This window comes from Bos mutus, chromosome 8, assembly GCF_027580195.1.
Source record: "Bos mutus isolate GX-2022 chromosome 8, NWIPB_WYAK_1.1, whole genome shotgun sequence".
Classification (NCBI taxonomy): Eukaryota; Metazoa; Chordata; class Mammalia; order Artiodactyla; family Bovidae; genus Bos; species Bos mutus.
Genome location: NC_091624.1, coordinates 68738547 through 68755940, shown reverse-complemented (window position 1 = coordinate 68755940; position 17394 = coordinate 68738547). Strand labels below are relative to the sequence as shown.

The following is a 17394-nucleotide window of genomic DNA, read 5'->3' as shown; positions in this document are numbered from 1 at the left end:
ATTGGTCAGAATCTACATTTTAGCAAAAATCCTCCTGGTCGCATTAAATTTGACCACCACTGACTTGGACCAGGGAGTTGATAGTCATCTAAAGGCTAGCGTTAATATCTTATGTATTCATATTTCCCAATCCGTAGCACCATCTGGTATTTTCTCAATGTATCAGGTTTTTTTCTTGTTGTGATAACAAATTATCAGGAGTTTAGTGGACATAAGCAAAAAAAATACATAAATGTATATGTGTATGTATATATATATATATAAGCTTACAGTTTTGAAGGTCATCCAAAATGGGTTTCACTAGACCAACATCAAGGTGTTGTCACGGCAACATGCCTTCTGGAGGCTGTAAAAAAGCAATCCATTCCCCTTGCTTTTGGGCTTCTAGAGGCTACCTGCCTTCCATGGCTTATGGCCCTCCTCTCAGACTTCAAAGCTAGCAGCTCTTCAGATCCTTCTTTCTCCTCCCCCTTCACTTACAAGGACGCTTGTGATTACACTGAGCCACCTGGATGCTCTCCCCATCTCAAGCTCATTAACAATTATACCAGCAAAATACAAAGTAGTCGATTCACAAATTCTAGGGATCACAAGGACAATTTTTTTTTGAGGAGGTAGGGATTATTTTTTTCTATGACACTTGATAAATGTTTGCTGAACAAATGCTGATGAGATGTGGAAAAAAGGGAACCCTCATATATTGTTGTTGGGAATGTAAATTGGTGCAAACACTTTGGAAAATAGGATGGAGGTTTCTCAAAAAAACACAACAAAAATAATGTTGTGTTGGCTACCCTGCATTAAAAATAAATTTTAAAAAAGAGCAAAAAAAGTCCCACTAAATATAGAACTACCATATGACCCAGAAATTCCACTCTGCATATGTATCTGAAAAAAACGAAAACACTAATTCAAAAAGACACAAGTACCCCAATGTTTATGGCAGCATTATTTAAAATTGCCAAGATATGAAAGCAATCTAAATATCCATCAATAAATGAATGGATAAAGAAGATGAAAGGATATAATGGAACATTACTCAGCCATAAAAAAAGAGTAAAATTTTGCCATTTGCAGGAACATGGATGGACTTAGCATTATGCTAAGCGAAAAAAAGTCACACAGACAAATACTTCTTTTGTATTATATCAGTTATATGCAGAATCTAAAAAATAAAATAATGAATATAACAAAAAGAAGAAGACTCACAGATACAGAGAACAAACTAGTGGTTCCCAGTGGGGAGAGGGAAGGGCAAAATAGGGGCAGAGGATCAAGAGGTATAAATTCTTAGATACAAAATAAGCTACAAGGATATACTGCATGACACAGAAAATACAGCCAATATTTTATAATAACCATAAATGGAATATAACCTTTCAAAATTGTGAATCAGTATATTGTACAGCTGTAACATATAATGTTATACATCAACTATATTTCTATCCGAATTAATTTTTAAATAAATTTTTAGAAAAATTTTAACAAATGTTTGCTGAATTGGACTCAAATTGGCTGAACTGATCTATGGTGGCTCACATCTCCCCAGACTCCTACTTTCTTGGGAATATCCTCTCCTTTCTAGTCACTCTGGTGCTTCCTGCAAGCCAGCCTACCTCCCTGCCCCCGTTTCTACTTTCCTGTCCCTGACCTGGCCCCCTTATTTCATCTTCAGTGAGACTACCAGTATCAGCACTCACTTCCTCCCACTCTCCTTTCACCTGCCCAACCTTGTCCATTATCCACTGCCTTCTTTTTCTGCCTTCTTTCCACTGTCTTCCCCAGAACATCTACTCCTGAGGTTACTTTCCTGGCAGGAGCCTGATGGCCCAGCTACCAGGCTTTCCTCTTTCAAATCTCCCTGAATATTCACAATGTTACCATCCTGGGAAGATATCATTTCTGTATTTATTCTCCAGTCAAGCTCACAAAGAAAACTCAAAGTAAGAAACCACAAATAAATATATGATTTCATGTTTACAAAGCACATTTCCAAGGAGATTCTCAAAAGTGCATAAGGTGGACTTCATTATTGCCTCTACACCATGGCGAGTAGATTAGGAAGCTAAGAAAAGCATTAACTTCTGGATGAGAACACAGACTGAAAAACTTTTGTACACAATGACAGCCAAAGTTTACTTTCAGAGTTCACCTCTTAAGTGCGGTTTTTCCCATGAATCAGTCCATCAGATTAGCTTGATCACCACAGAGTTCCCAGGGGCAATGGGACATAGGAAAATGTTAGGATTTGGGGAATTTGGAAAGCATACCACATTGTGGGAGAGACCAAAGCAGGATGACAGAAACTTAGTGAACTGGTAGGATTCAGAGAGATACAAATGGAAAAAGAGTAGCTATTCTCATACCTACAAAATAGGGCTGATAAGATCTCCCAAGGTGACTTGGAGAAATAGCTGAGCCAACATGAGTGAAAAGTACTCTCCAGCTTCAATTTGTCATAGATGTTAAAGTACTAATGATGACAATAACTGTAAAAAAAAAAAAAAAGTACATTAAGTTATACAAGAAAAAAAAGAGAACTCAGACTAACAGCTTTGCCCACGGTGGCCTAACCATCTTAGCCTAAAATCACTAGGGGCAGGAAAAATTACGAAGCTGGGACAGACACATTCCACCTTACTGACAAAATTCCAATTTAGTTTTAGATAGTTATGTACTCAACGGAAACATTCCTCAGCCACACTGAAGCTATGAATGGCCAAGGGAAGTTCTGGACATTGAGGCATAAACAGAAACCAGACAAAAATGTCTGAGAAAGTTTTGTTTTCCTGTCATAAACATTGACCTTTCCTCTTTGTCTGCTTCCATGAATACGTGTATGGAGAGCAGGTGTAATGGCTGGAACTGCAGCAGCTATATTGTATGCATGACAGAGGGCAAAAATTGACAGACCTCAATACTGAAATCCTTGAGCCACTGAATCAATACAAATAACTTTCTAGCTCTAGAGTTCTTTTTGCATGAGAAAAAAAGTAAGCCCTTAATTGTTTAAGTAGCTATTATGCCCATTCTTTGAATTTTCTCATCCTTGCACCCAAACAATTCTTTACTGATACAGAAGCCTCAAGTAGGCACTAGAACTGGTCCTGGGAAAACTTGTGCCTTTGATAAAATGAGGTTTTGACACTTTCCCAGCTTCACTCCCAAAGTCCATCTCTTTCATGATATCCCCTACTCTCTCCTCATTGGCCCACTTCTCAGAAAGCTCAAATCATTGAGATTTAGTGCAGTCCTGAAAAGTATCACTCTATTAGATTCCACCACCTAACTTATGAGACCTCTCTGTCCTGATGTGATTAAATTAATCTCTAGCATTTCACAGTGTTTAATAATTGTGGGAAATTATTTTATTTTATTTACATTATCTCACTCCTAAAACAAATCCTTAGAGCCATGATTTTCAAAGTGTGGTCCCTGGCCTGAGCAACATCAGCACCACTGTAAGAAATGCAAATTCCTCAGAAACCTTGAGGATTTGTGCAGCAATCTGTGCTTTATCAAGCCATCCAGGGGATTCAGATGTGTGCTAAAGCTTGAGGGCCATTGCTATAGAGTAGTATGCACATTTTTCATATAAAGAAATTGAGGCTTTTGTGAATTATATTGATTTATCAAAGACCTCATAATAATGGGTTGGAAAAAGGCCTTCTGGCTCTTATCTCAGGGTTAGATTAAATACTACAAGTAATTTTCCATCCATATACATGCCATTCTAAAGGGAGCTGTCATTTTGAGAAAAAAAGAAAACCTTATAAACTCACTCACTCTAGAGTACTGATAACCTGATAATATTTGCTTTTCCTTCTCAAGGGAGTTTGCATTTAAAAGAAATCCAACTCAAATCACAATGAGATATATGCAATAGGATGACTGCTAGTAAAATAAAATGAAATAACAAGTGTTACAGAGGATGTGGAGAAATTGGAAGCTTTCTGTACTGCTGATGGGAATGTAAATTAGTGCATCCACTACAGAAAAAGTATGATGGCTCCTCAAAAAATTAAAAATAGAATTACTATATGATCCAACAATTCCACTTCTAGGTATATATCCAGAAGAACTGCAAACAGGGACTTGAACATAAATGTGTACAGCAATGTTCACACCAGCATTGCTCACAAAAGCCAAAAGGCGGACAAAACCCAAATGTCCATCAACAGGTGGATGACAAAATGTGGCATATATGTAGTAGAGTAATATTCAGTCTTGAAAGCCAAGAATATTTGACACATGCCCCATGGATGAAACTTGAAGACATTATGCTAGGTGAAACAAGTCAGTCACAAAAGTATAAATATAGTATCCACGTATATGTGGTACGTAGAGTAGTCAAATTCACAGAGACAGAAACTAGAATGGTGATTGCCAAAGTCTGGAAAGGAGTGCCAAAGGGGTGGGAAGAGGGAAGAAGGAAGTTACTGTTTAATAAATGCAGAATTTCAGTTTTTCAAGATGAAAAGAATTCTGTGGATGGAAGGCGATGAGAGTAGCACAGCAATACGACGTACTTAACGCCACTAAGCTGTATGCTTAAAATGATTATCTTATAAATTTTATAGTATACATTATATGTATATCATCACAATTTTATATGTATTCACTACAAATTTTAAATTCATTTTAAAGAAAAAAATAGAAGTATTATGCAACTTACAGAATTTCTGTTCACTTCTAAGCAAAGCATTGGCGATAACACAATCTGGGTGACTTGCTTAGCACCACACAAAACACATCCCCAACATGACTCTGAGCTCCATGCAGAATCCTGGAGCACAGCAGAGACTAAACAAAAGTCAGTGGTTTTTCACTCCCCTCGGGTGCAGGGTGTCACTGAGGGTTGATTTCTTAAAGATTATTATTATAAATACATCAAATTGGGAAACAGAGTCTTGGCAAGGCTTAGGCTTGCCATCCACCATTCTGAGCAAAGGAAAACAATAAAAACCTCTATTCACTAACAAACGCCTCCTTTCCTTTTAATAATGGTACTGAATTTACAAGCAAGAGAAGGCAGATAACCAACAAGGAGCTTTCTGCTTCTAGAAAGTCCATCTCGGGGACAAATGTGTAATTTATGAGTGTCCGTCATCCATTCTGTGGGAAAACACAGATGGTATGGGTCAAATCTGTCAGTACTTTCAACAAAGGGCTTTACTAGTTCTTACTCAATATTTTTTTCATTCTGAAATAATTTCATAATTTCTGAAAACATGCAAAAATTGTACAGAGAACTTCCATATTGCCTTTACTCAGCTTCACTAATTTATTACCATCATGCCACATTTGTTTTCTCATTCTTCTACCTGTACATATTTTATTATTTATTTCCTTTCTGAGCCATTAGAAAATGCTCCATTTCCCCTTAATATTTCAATATATAGTCCTTAAAAGCAAAGTGTTTATATGGTGCTACAATTGCTATCTAATTCAGGAAATTTAACACACGGTTTTATCTCATCTACAATCAATAATCTAGTTTTATCAATTGTACCAAATGCCTTTTTTTTTTAATAACATTCCTTTCTCCAGGATAGGATATAGTTAAGGATCACAAACAGTATTAAATTTTATATGTCATGTCCTTTTCATCTCTTTTAAACTGAAACAGTTCTCAGTCCTTCAGGACAGGTCAGCTATTATATAGAATACTATTTTATAAAATATTCCTCAGTTTGGGTTTGGTTCATGTTTCCTTATGATCAGATTTGGTTATATACCATGATGCTGCACCCTTGAAGTATCAAATCTAGAGCCATACAAGCCCATTTTTGATGAAAATGATTTTTATTGCTAACTTAAGGTGTTGTCCAATTTTTCCACTGTATATTTATTATTTTCCTTCCTTGCACTAAAGGAAAAAAAAAACCTCTGGACAGACATTTCAAGACCATGCAAACATTCTGCTTCATGTGGGAATTTAGCATCCATTGATGATTCAAGCCTAAAACAATCTCTGCAGTGATGGCTGCAAAATAGTGATTTTCCCAACTACACCACTCCCTCCGGGTTTATCATGTGTACAAAAGGAAGAATCTTTTTTTCTATCTCAATTTATATATTTGTTAGTACAGACTCATGGATTCTCACTTTATTCAATGGATTACAACTAATTACTGTTCTTGTTTCTTTTGATGCTCAAATTTTTCCAGATTTGACCATCAGGAGCCCCTTTAGCTGGTTCTTGTACCCTTTTGACAGGTCCCTATCATTTTTTATGAGAACTTCTTTTACTTTCTGGCATAACAACACATTCCAAGATCATCTTGTACCTTCATGGTATCCTGAAACTGGTAATTTCTCAACGGAGCTCTAGTTCATTTTTCTTTTCCCCAAATTTATAGCATATTGAGATGGAATTGTTTTGTTTTGCTTTTGATGACTGACTGGGTTTCATCTTTATATCTCTTTCATATTATCAATAGAGATTTTTTAAGGAATACAATAACAGTGTGTGGGAAAGACATGAGCTTTGGAAAGAGATCTGAGTCTGAACACTAGCTCTATTACTTGCTAAGGCTCTGATGCTAGGAAAGATTGAAGGCAAAAGGAGAAGAGGGCGGCAGATGACCAGATGGTTAGATAGCATCACCAACTGAATGGATGTGAGTTTGAGCAAACTCCAGGAGTTAGTGAAGGAAAGAAAAGCCTGGTGTGCTTAAGTCCATGGGGTCGCAGAGTCGACGTGACTTAGTGACTGAACAACAACAAAAGAGAATCTGTGAAATTTTCCCTTTTACTCCTTTTCCCCCATTTCCTGGTTCCTCTCCTCAAGGCAATCAGCATTCACAACATTCCAAGAAAACAAGAAGTTATTTAACTTCTTTAAGCCTTTGTTTCTTCTACCTTAAAATGTGAGAATAATTCCACCTCACATGGTTATTATGAGGCTTAAAGAGACATAACAGCTTTAAAGTTGCAAACTAAGATCCTGACACACAGTAAATACCCAATAAATTTACTTTTAATCACTATATTATACAATTTTAATGAGATTTTTTTTTCCTCTCACAACCCCTTCAACTGCTTCCTACGAAGCCCTAAACAGCCATAGATTTAACTGCCCCTGGTACTATTCATTATCTCCAAAAAGTCTGCCCATAATCTCCAATTCTTACTTTATCCTCTCAGCATTCTTTGACATAGGACAGATGCTTAATGATGTGATGTGGGAAGGAAGGAAGAAAAATCATGTGATTACCTAAGAACATGCAAACAAAGCATTCAATAAAGATCAGTGATCCAAGAGAACTATTTCCCTGAGTTTAAATAAACTATATGCCACAAACCTATATTAAATATCACATATAATAGAGAAACATTTCACTTATTCCACTAATAATGAATACCAAACAAGAATGCCCCATATCACTTCTTCATTTAACAAGAGAAACTGACAAATGCTATAAGGCAAAAAAGAAAAAAAAAAGACTTAAAAAGTATAAGGATTAGACAAAGAAGATAAAACTTACTGTGCTAAGGTAATAGCATTATCCACAGAGAAAACTCAAGAGTTTCAATAAAGTATTAATATTAGAACTTCTAGAGTTTAGCAAGAGTGTTATAAGATAAATCTACAAAAGCAGTAATATCCCTCTATGCTAGCAATGATGAACTAGAAAGAAGATGCCATTTACAATAACAAAAGTTACAACGTATCTAGGAACTAACAATAGATGACCTTTATAAAATAAACACTAAAAATATTCTATTAAAGTACATAAAGGAAAATCTGAATAAATAGAGAAATACTGGAATGATGTCAATGCTTCTCAAATTAATCTATATACTCAAGGCAATCTCATCAAATTTCCAAGGGGATTTTTTAAAGAATTCCATAAACTCATTCTAAAATGTATATGGGAAAGTGAAATTCCACAAATAGCTAAGGCGATTTTGAAACAGACAGTCAAGGAGGAGACACTCACCCCACCAGATACTGAGACATATTACAAAGCTGTGCAGACAGCATGGCACTGAACCAGGAATAGGCAAACAGACCAATGGAAAAGAACAGAGTTTTTAGAAGCAGCACCACACATACACGGGAACTAATGTGAGATAAAGCTGGTACCACAAAACAAGAAGAAAAGGATGAATCATTTATAGTAATAAATTCTGATGGGAAAGTAGGTCACCAAGATGAGGCAAAATAAGGCTGGACCTTATATGAGACTAGTGAAAAAGGGTGTACTTCACATGGATTAAAGGCACAAATGTGAGACGTGACTTTATGAAGAAAATACAGATGAGATATGAGGGAACAAAAAATGTAAAGAAAATGTACAATAGTACATTTTTTATATAGGGTTAGCGGAAGACTTCTGGAACAAGACACTAAAAACATAAATGCTAACATTAAAAAACTGATGATTTGATTTTGTCAAAATAAAGTTACTCGGGAACAACAAAAATAAAAACAATAAAATGTGTTTCTTGAAGAATAAAAAAGATGAAAGAGAAATAGGTGGTGGTAACCTAATGATTCCCCTATGCTCCTGGCCCCTGGAATCCTATTTTGTCATCATTGCTGGCTAGTTTGTTACAAATTAGAAAAACAGGAATTTTGCAAGTTAGAAAAACAGGAATTTCGCAAGGCTGACTTCTTGTACAAATAGCAATGCTAGAATTTTTCAGGTAGAGAGGACAAAGCTACCTTGATGTTGTCCCCCAACTGAGACGAGATTGATCATGGGAGGTGATGAGCCACTGCCCACCTGCAAAGGAAAAAAAAGGATTATCAGTTTCCACTGTCATATGGAAATGGATCATCAACAATCAACTTCCCAGGGGAGTTTGGGGGAGAATTGGTACATTTGGCTGAGTCCTTTTGCTGTTCACTAGAAATTCACAACATTGTTTGTTAATCAGCTATACCTCAATACAAAACAAAAAGTTTAAAAAAAATAATAAAGAATACCATAGACAAATTAAGAGATGAGAATTTAGGGGGAAATACTTTTAACACAAAACCAGCAAGAACTTTGCACCAAATAATATCCAAACAACTCCTGAAAACCCATAAGGAAAAAGTGGGAATTCCAATTTTAAAATGAGCAAAGTATTACAAAGGTAATTCTCAGAAACAGAAGCCCGAGTAACTAAAAAGAATATTAAGAGATGCTCAGATTCTTTAGTAAACAAAGAAATTTAAGTGAAAATAAGACTATTACCACTGAAGAAAATTAAAAATAGCTAATTCTAGAGAAGGCAGGATATAGCAAAATAGAAACTTTGGGATACCTTTGGGGAAACTGTAAACTGGTACAGTCTTTCTAGAAAACCATGTATCCTCTATGATTCCAAAATCTCCTTCTGGTTCTATTAAGCCAGAGAAATTCTTGCACAGCTTCGTGGGGGATCTATATGAGGTCATTGGTGGTGGTAGGGTTTGTGGTACTGGGACTTGCAAATAGCCTCCGTGTCCATCAGTAGGGGAATAATAAAATTCAGTAGATGCAATGGTGGTTGCCAGGGGCTGAAGGGAAAGGAGAATGTGGAGTTCGTGTTTAACAGTTAACTTTTGGTTTGGTAAAATGAACAAGTTCTGCAGAAAGACAGTAGTGATGGTTGTAGAATCATGTGAATGTACCTAATGCCAAAGAACTGTACACTTGAAAATAATTAAATGGTAAATTTTATGTGATGTATATTTTACCAGAATTTTTAAAATATTTTTTAAATACAGTGGATGCTCACTATGCAATACCTTGCAGTAGTTAAAAATACTGAGCTAACTAGCTACAGCCATATGATATTAAATACAAGATTGAATCACAATTAAAAACATAAATATGTTCCAAACAACACTCTATATTTTAGTAACACACACACATCTTTAAAGACTCATTATCAACATATTAGCTGGAAATATATTGGAGAGGGAACTTGAAGCGGAGGTTGGGGAATTAGGGGAAAAAAATGATAAAATAAGAGGGAATTACATGGACCAATAATGAATGACAGTAAAGTATTATGAACTGAAAAGTTTGCACCTTAAAAAGAAATTACATCATACACATGAAAACCCTTTGAAATGATATTAAGTCTTACAGTTTATAGTTCATTATTTCCTTCATTGACGAGGAACAAAATGAACCAAAATAGATTTGACTTCTAATTTTTTGTATCTTCAGTGAATTCTGAAAAATGGTGATCCACACATTGAATAAGCATCACACATTGGAAGTTCACCTATATTTTATGAGCTTGTAAATGTCTCCAGTGATCTCTCATTACCACAAATTTCTTTTTTTCTCTTTTTTATATTCTATTCCATACTGAGCCAGATTAAGAGGTAGGTCAGGAAGGAGTTGCCTGGGGTGCTAGTATTTAAGAGGTGCTAAAAATATCACTAGAATTATAGCAAGATGGAAAAAATTATTTTTCCTAGCACTCATGTTACCGAGAGCACTTTGCAAGGTTAGAAAAGAACTGAGTTATAAATTGTGTGAGGTGGGACTGTGTGTGGCCCCTCTCCCAGGGAAACACACGAAAAATAATAAGAATTATTTAAACTCAGTGAAACAAGATCATAATGCGAAGTCTGCACAACTCCAGCAGATGTCATTTACATATGACCTGCAAGGCTGTCCATGGTGACCTTGTTTAAACTGCCACCATAAGAGGCTTGCTCAATCATTTAGGTGAACAAATAACCCTACTCAATCAGAATGCAAGGCTTTTGTTTTAAAAAGATAAGTATGTTTGGGGCTGGAGTTGAATTATTTGGGAAAAGAGAGAAGCAGAGCACCACTCATGCTTCTCCCATGCAGCCTGAGTAACAATTGGACACATATTTACAGAGCATCAAGGTACCAAGTATGAGACTGCCTGGGAAGCCACCTGCTCCTATCTAGCTCTGCTCCCCAACAAAGAAGGACAGATTCAACAGAAGCTCCTCTAGTTTGGAACACTGAAGCCCCATGTGCCAGACCTTCAGAGTCTAACTACCCTTCATCTGGCCATCCTTCCTTACATGGCAGGAAGAGGTAGGAGTAGTGGATGGCAGCTGGCCAACAGTGGTCAAGGGGTTCTCTGTGGATTCCATTCGCTTACTGAGCAAAACGCGCATAGCCATGCAGAAAACCAGGCCAAGAATCCCGGCCTGAGCCTACAAAAAGGGTGTTTTTGAGAAGAGGGATAGGCATCTTTATTTGATCCTAACTCGGGGAAAAATAGATGTGAGTCATTACTAATTCCTAAAGGCATTTGGGGACCATCAAGAGAACAGTTTGTTCACTAGTTTTGTTTGTTTGTGCATATTCTGTACGATGTTTGGTAACCACAATCATTTAACCTTTCTTCTCAGTTTAACGCATCATAATCCTAGGTGTAAAGCAGACATCTAAAAAAGTATTTCCTAACAGCCTAAGAATGATTAGGGTTTCAACTGCACTGTCATACATCAGTTAGCAGTTTTCCTTCAAATATCCCATTTTTTTGTTCAGTACACATATTAGGCTGCTTAGTAATTTGTCTTATGTAATAAGAAGTTCACAATATTTTGTTCATTGACTCTTCAGAAAGACGTAAAAGCTGAAACACAAAGCAAAAAAAATGATCTCTTCTGGTTAAAGTTTAGCATCCCTGAGTTTCATTTATCATCTGGACAAACTTTCACTGAACGCCAGGCACCATAACAGGCATTGAATACACCTCTGGGGGCCCTGCCCTGGTGGCACTTAGAGTCTGACAGTAGCATGGTTTAGCAGGAGCACCATGCTAAGGCTGAAATATGTGCCTTTTCCAGCCTATTATGCCCATCCTTTCCTGGGAAAAGCCACTGCCTCAAAATCAGGAAGTCTCTCAAAATGAGTAAATCGAACCAAATCGTTTCAAAGGTCCTTTTCAGCTTTTGAATTTAAAAAGTTGAATGAAGCCTTTCTTATATGTAATGAATTCTAATTTAAAAAAATACACTCTACACTAGAGCATAAGAAAATCATTTTACGCACACTACTGTTACTCATTAGCTCAGGAGGTAAAGAATCCACCTGCACTGTCAGAGCCACAGGAATGGCAGGATTGATCCCCGGGTCAGGAAGATCCACTGGAGGAGGAAATGGCTATCCATTCCAGCTTTCTTGCCTGGAAAATCCCATGGACAGAGTCTGATAGGTTTCAGTCCAAAAGGGTCACAAAGACGTGGACAGGACTGAGAGACCGAACACAGACGCACGCACTGTCATTCATCCTAAAAGTTCTCTGAGGCAAACACAGATAGGCCCAATTTTTGGGAGCAGAAACTAAATAACTTCCTCTGACTAGCAAGGGCTAGGTGGAACACAACCCAGGTCTTCCGGGACAGAACGCAAGACCTTGCACTCAGTGCCTTTTTAAACTGCCTCTGAGGTTTGTCCCTAGTTTTCAACAGTATCATTTCCAGGCTCCGCTTGTGACCTACCAGCTGTCAAATGTCGGTGTTTCAGCTCTGTACAAGCCAACCACTTACTTCCTTTCTGTGAAATAAGCAGCCAGCCTCCAGAAGTGCATCCCTTTGTACCAAGCTCCAGCGAACCGCTGCTGCTGCCAAGTTGCTTCAGTTGTATCCGACTCTGTGCGACCCCATAGACAGCAGCCCACCAGGCTCCCCCGTCCCTGGGATTCTCCAGGCAAGAACACTGGAGTGGGTTGCCATTTCCTTCTCCAATGTATGAAAGTGAAAAGTGAAAGTGAAGTCGCTCAGTCGTGTCCAACTCTTAGGGACCCCATGGACTGCAGCGTACCAGGCTCCTCTGTCCATGGGATTTTCCAGGCAAGAGTACTGGAGTGGGGTGCCATTGCCTTCTCCCCAGCTAACTAGAGGAGCTATAATTTCAGGGATGTGCCCTGGTGACTGACAGCAGCGTGGCACATGCTCCTTGAGGCTCTCTCCACTGAGGGTTGAGAGGCGTTCGCATACTTTACGTGCTCTGCTTGAAATATACATGCTGAAGCACCAGTATGATACATCTGTTCCCTTGACTTTTTAACCAAAGAGTGCTAGTTTATTGCTGAGCTTAAGGATAAAAGAAGCAAGAAATGAAAGTTGGGTTGATTTTTTTTCAAGTTTCCTCCTCACTAAGTACAATCAGATGTTGGACTCTCAGACCCTGTTGCTGGGTGGATGTTCATTTCACTTTGCCTTGCAATTTATCAGCTCGTTTCTTGAGGCAACACTTTTCATCACAAAAGAAAACCCAGGACTCTATACAAATATTTTCAATTAAACGGATCGAACAGCCCTAATGTTGTGCCTGAAAAAAAAATCAAATCAAACAAAAACAATATCAAAACTGATTTATGAGGTTTTGTGGAAAAATAACTGTCCTTTCATCTCTGGAGACACAGTTTATCTTTGCCCTGGAGTACTCGCTGGAATTCTGGGCAAAGGGCACCTATTCAGAAGTAATCTATCCAAGACCTAAGGAGCTCCATCACGAACCAGAGATCAAACATGTTTTATGTTCTTTCTGGTCCAGGATTAAAACTGCAGACCTATTATATTTTAATGCACAAATAAAGAATCAAGCAGGGAAATCTGCTGCCTCAGCAAACACCTTCATCCCAAAGAAAAAATTATTTGTGATATCAAAGCCAGTGAGTGTCTCCACTGAGTATTTCAAAGATGGGGAGGTAGGATGAGCCTTTGCAAAGGAAGTTAGGGAAATGAATGTGTTAGTGGTTTGATATGTCTTTTTATGGGGAAAAGAAAATGCCAAAGTGATCATGTTCACCCCTGGCTCTAAGAAATGTGTGTTCCTTTAGGGTGTGTGGTGCAAGAAATTTCTCTACATCTTTATCCTATGGCCAAGAGGATCTTTTCCCCTGGGCCAGAGATTATTATGTGGTCTGCAGGTACATCATCCAGAGTTCCTCCAGATTTCTATACCTGGATTTCAGCATAGGAACATACCAAGTGTACAGGATTTTTTCAGGAAATGAAGAGATGCCTGAGCACCTAAAGAGACCTGGGACTAGCAAACTGTGGTTGGTACCAAATGGGGTCTACTTGACTCAGGAGTCTCTCTTCTGGTCTCTGGTAGCAATGCCTAGGCCCTATCTCTTCATCTTCCTGGCTAGGGTTGATTGGTCCAAGATTGGTACTTTACCCAAGCCTGACCAATCAGAGTTCTTTCCCAGGACTTTTAAATGGAACAAAGGTAGGAATTCAGTATTCTCAGGGGTGAAAGCTATGAAATATGACGCTTGGGAGGGACTTGGTCTGCAATGAGAGCGAATGAAGGAAGAATACCGCAAGAAGAAGCAATGATAGATGTTAGACATGAGAGAATCCGGTACAGAGATAAATGTCCCAGTTCCAGTTGTTCCTGAAGGGAAGTCTGAACATTTCCTTGCTTCTTTTGAGATTTTATTTATAAATCCTTCTTCAATTATGTAAGAAACCCCTGTATTTCAAATATTCTCCATTTCTGTTTAAACTAAATGCTTAAGGGTTAGATTTCTGTCACTTGCAACACAAAGTATTCTAACACAACACCCAGTATACAATCCTGTCAGCAGGAGCTGGTGAGTGGATATTCTTCTCCCAGGCACATAATCAGTTTATGGAGTGCAGCGGTATTTCTGCAAACCCAAAATCTAGTCTACATCAAAAAACTTACTTTTTTTGATGCCCTAAATCTGCAGGATACACTATCAAAATTATTCAAGATACACTGAATTTTGAGAACAAGCATAAATGAATCATGAATATGCCTTTCAAATACCCCTGCCCCTACCTTCATTTCAGTGTCCTAGTTTATTCTGTATTATTTAGGGTTTAGGTCTCCTGCGAATAAAAGACCTAAGGATTACAATAACAGTCTGGAAAGAGGAACATTCCTATCCTGTCCTGATTTGGCAACATCTAATAGCTGGCATTCTCATCCTCAGTAGGCTTCACCTTGAGTATAAGCCATTTTCAGTCATTACTTCATTATCAGAAAATTAGATACTGAAAAAAATTGAATTATTCTTTGCTCATAAGTATCCATGTTTTTATAGCAATGAATTATGAAAAAATTGCATCCTTTACTTTCTCAGAAAGAGTGTTGGATTCTGGTTAAGTGTTTCAAAATAGTATAGTCTAGGAAAATACAACTTGTTTAAAAATCAGCACTATGTCTGGCAGTGATCTGGGAACCTATTGGTTATGAACATCCACATGCTAAAAATCTTTCTTGATCACAAAGGTAGGCTGTAAGCTAAAAGGCTTTCCCACAAATAAAAAAGACAGGTTAGAACGTAGAATATAGCTGCCAGGAAAATCCATTTTTGCAAAACTATGAACATCGATATAATAATTATCCAAAGTTAGCGTATACTTATTGAGTGCACACAATACAAGACCTAATTTAAATCTGTGTGACATCCCGGTGACATATATGTAAGTAATTCCACTTTATGGACAAGAACAGAAAGGCATAGAATATTCGTTATCTTGCACAAAATTATACAAAAAGTATGTACATCCAATAAGAGGTTTATGAAGCGTGTTCCCTTAGTTCCCCTAGCTGGATGGAAAAGCATGCCAATCCACGTTTCCTCAGTATCTATCTGATCCATGAGACCATAACTAATCACCACTGCCTGGTAGCAGGTGCACCAAAAGGCAAGCAGAGCTCTGGAGTTAGATTTACAAACTCCAACCCCATGAGTTTTCAGTGGGAAAGCTACAAGAGTTGTGAGTGATGAGGAACTGATTCATGAGATTATGGAAGTTGAAATTCTTCCCATCTGAAAGCTGGAGACCCAGGACAGCCAACGGCATAATTCAGTATGAGTCCAAATGCCTGAAAACCAGGAGAGCCAAGTGTAAACCTCAGTCCAAAGGCAGAAGATGAGATAAGATGTCTGAGTTCATGCAGTGAGGCTGGAAAAAGGGACTCATTCTTCCTTCCTCTGTCTTTCATTCTATTTGGGCCCTCGATGGACTGGACAATGCCCATCCCCGGTGGGGAGGGCAGTCTACTTTACAGAGTCCTCCAACTCAAATGCTGATCTCATTGGGAAGCACCCTCTCAGACACACCAAAAATTATGTTTAATCTTGGGCACACTGTGCCCCACCAAGATCACATGGTAAGATTAACCCTTTGTCAAACTGGCATCCACATGCATCTCTTTAAACCATATTTGATCTTTAAATAAAACAGTAATAAGGTCATAATTCTGCCTAACATGATATAACTATCTTGTGTAGGCTGAAATCACAGTAACCTCCACCTCAGAACAAACAGGGGGTAAAGTCCTTAAGTCATGTTTACTCTTCATCATATCCCATAACTTATAGACTATGATGTAAAATAATAATGATTAATAAAATACTAAATAATAATATTTAAACATTGTGATATAAAATTAATACATTTTATGCTATGTGATAAGGGAATAAAAGAGGAAAGAAAAAAAGATACACACACACATACACACACATACTCACATACACACACATATTCAATGCAAAATAGGGAAGAAACATTCATGACACTACCTGTGAGCAGGGAGTGCTTTTCAACTTGCCAGAAAAAGGCAGATCCTGGCCGGAGGCAGCCAGCCACCATGGCTGTGGCCACATGACTATGTCATCTACTGTTCACAATCCACTGTCATGGACACAGCCTTAGGATCCACTGTGATTCAGTGCTGCAAGGCAGGCCTTGCAGGAATCTAAACCTATAACATAAATGAGAAATACAGTGGTGTTTTCACTGTGACTGAAGGTGGCTCGAATGATTTTGTCTTCCAAGTCTGATAAGGGAGCACATTCCAGGGGAAAGAGGGAAATGAAACTGGGCAACACATGCCATGGTTTAAAAGAAGGAAGTGGGATGCTGACCAAGTTGGCTGACAGGTTTGGTTCTTACGAACAAGACGTCACTTAGCGGTGTCATTCTGAGAGAGCCTACAGACTGGGCTGTCATGAAGCTGTGATGCCCTCACCACACCTGCAGGCAACTTTGACCCACACTTCCTAACGACCCATCTTCCCAGCCACCCTCACCTCCGCCAATACAACACAATGTGCCTTTCCCTCAAGATTCAACAGAGTCATTTGTTTTACTGGAAGTATGTGTGTGCGCACTTAGTCGCTCAGTCGTATCCAGCTCTTTGTGACCCCTGAACTGTAGCCCACCAGGCTCATCTGTCCATGAGGATTCTCCAGACAAGAATACTGGAGTGGGTAGCCATGCCCTCCTCCAGAGCATCTTCCCAACCCAGGGATCGAACTCAGGTCTCCCATGTTGCAGGAGGATTCTTTACCATCTGAGCCACCAGAGAAGTACTTCACATTTAATTAAAATCTAATCACTTTACGCCACTTTGCATCCTTTGTCCCCACTTTCCTGAAACTGTTACCTCTAAGAAGAAGAGAGAAAGTTGGGTGCAGTGC

At 38.3% G+C, this 17394-nt stretch overlaps 1 long non-coding RNA gene across 1 annotated transcript; it reads right to left on the bottom strand.

The window, feature by feature from the left end:
• Positions 1-2366: 2366 nt before the first annotated feature.
• LOC138988984 (uncharacterized) lies at positions 2367-16607 on the bottom strand. Its single transcript, XR_011465241.1, has 3 exons — positions 16495-16607; positions 8675-8735; positions 2367-2489 (listed from the first exon to the last, which is right to left on the bottom strand). It is a non-coding gene; the product is annotated as an uncharacterized lncRNA (long non-coding RNA).
• Positions 16608-17394: the final 787 nt, after the last annotated feature.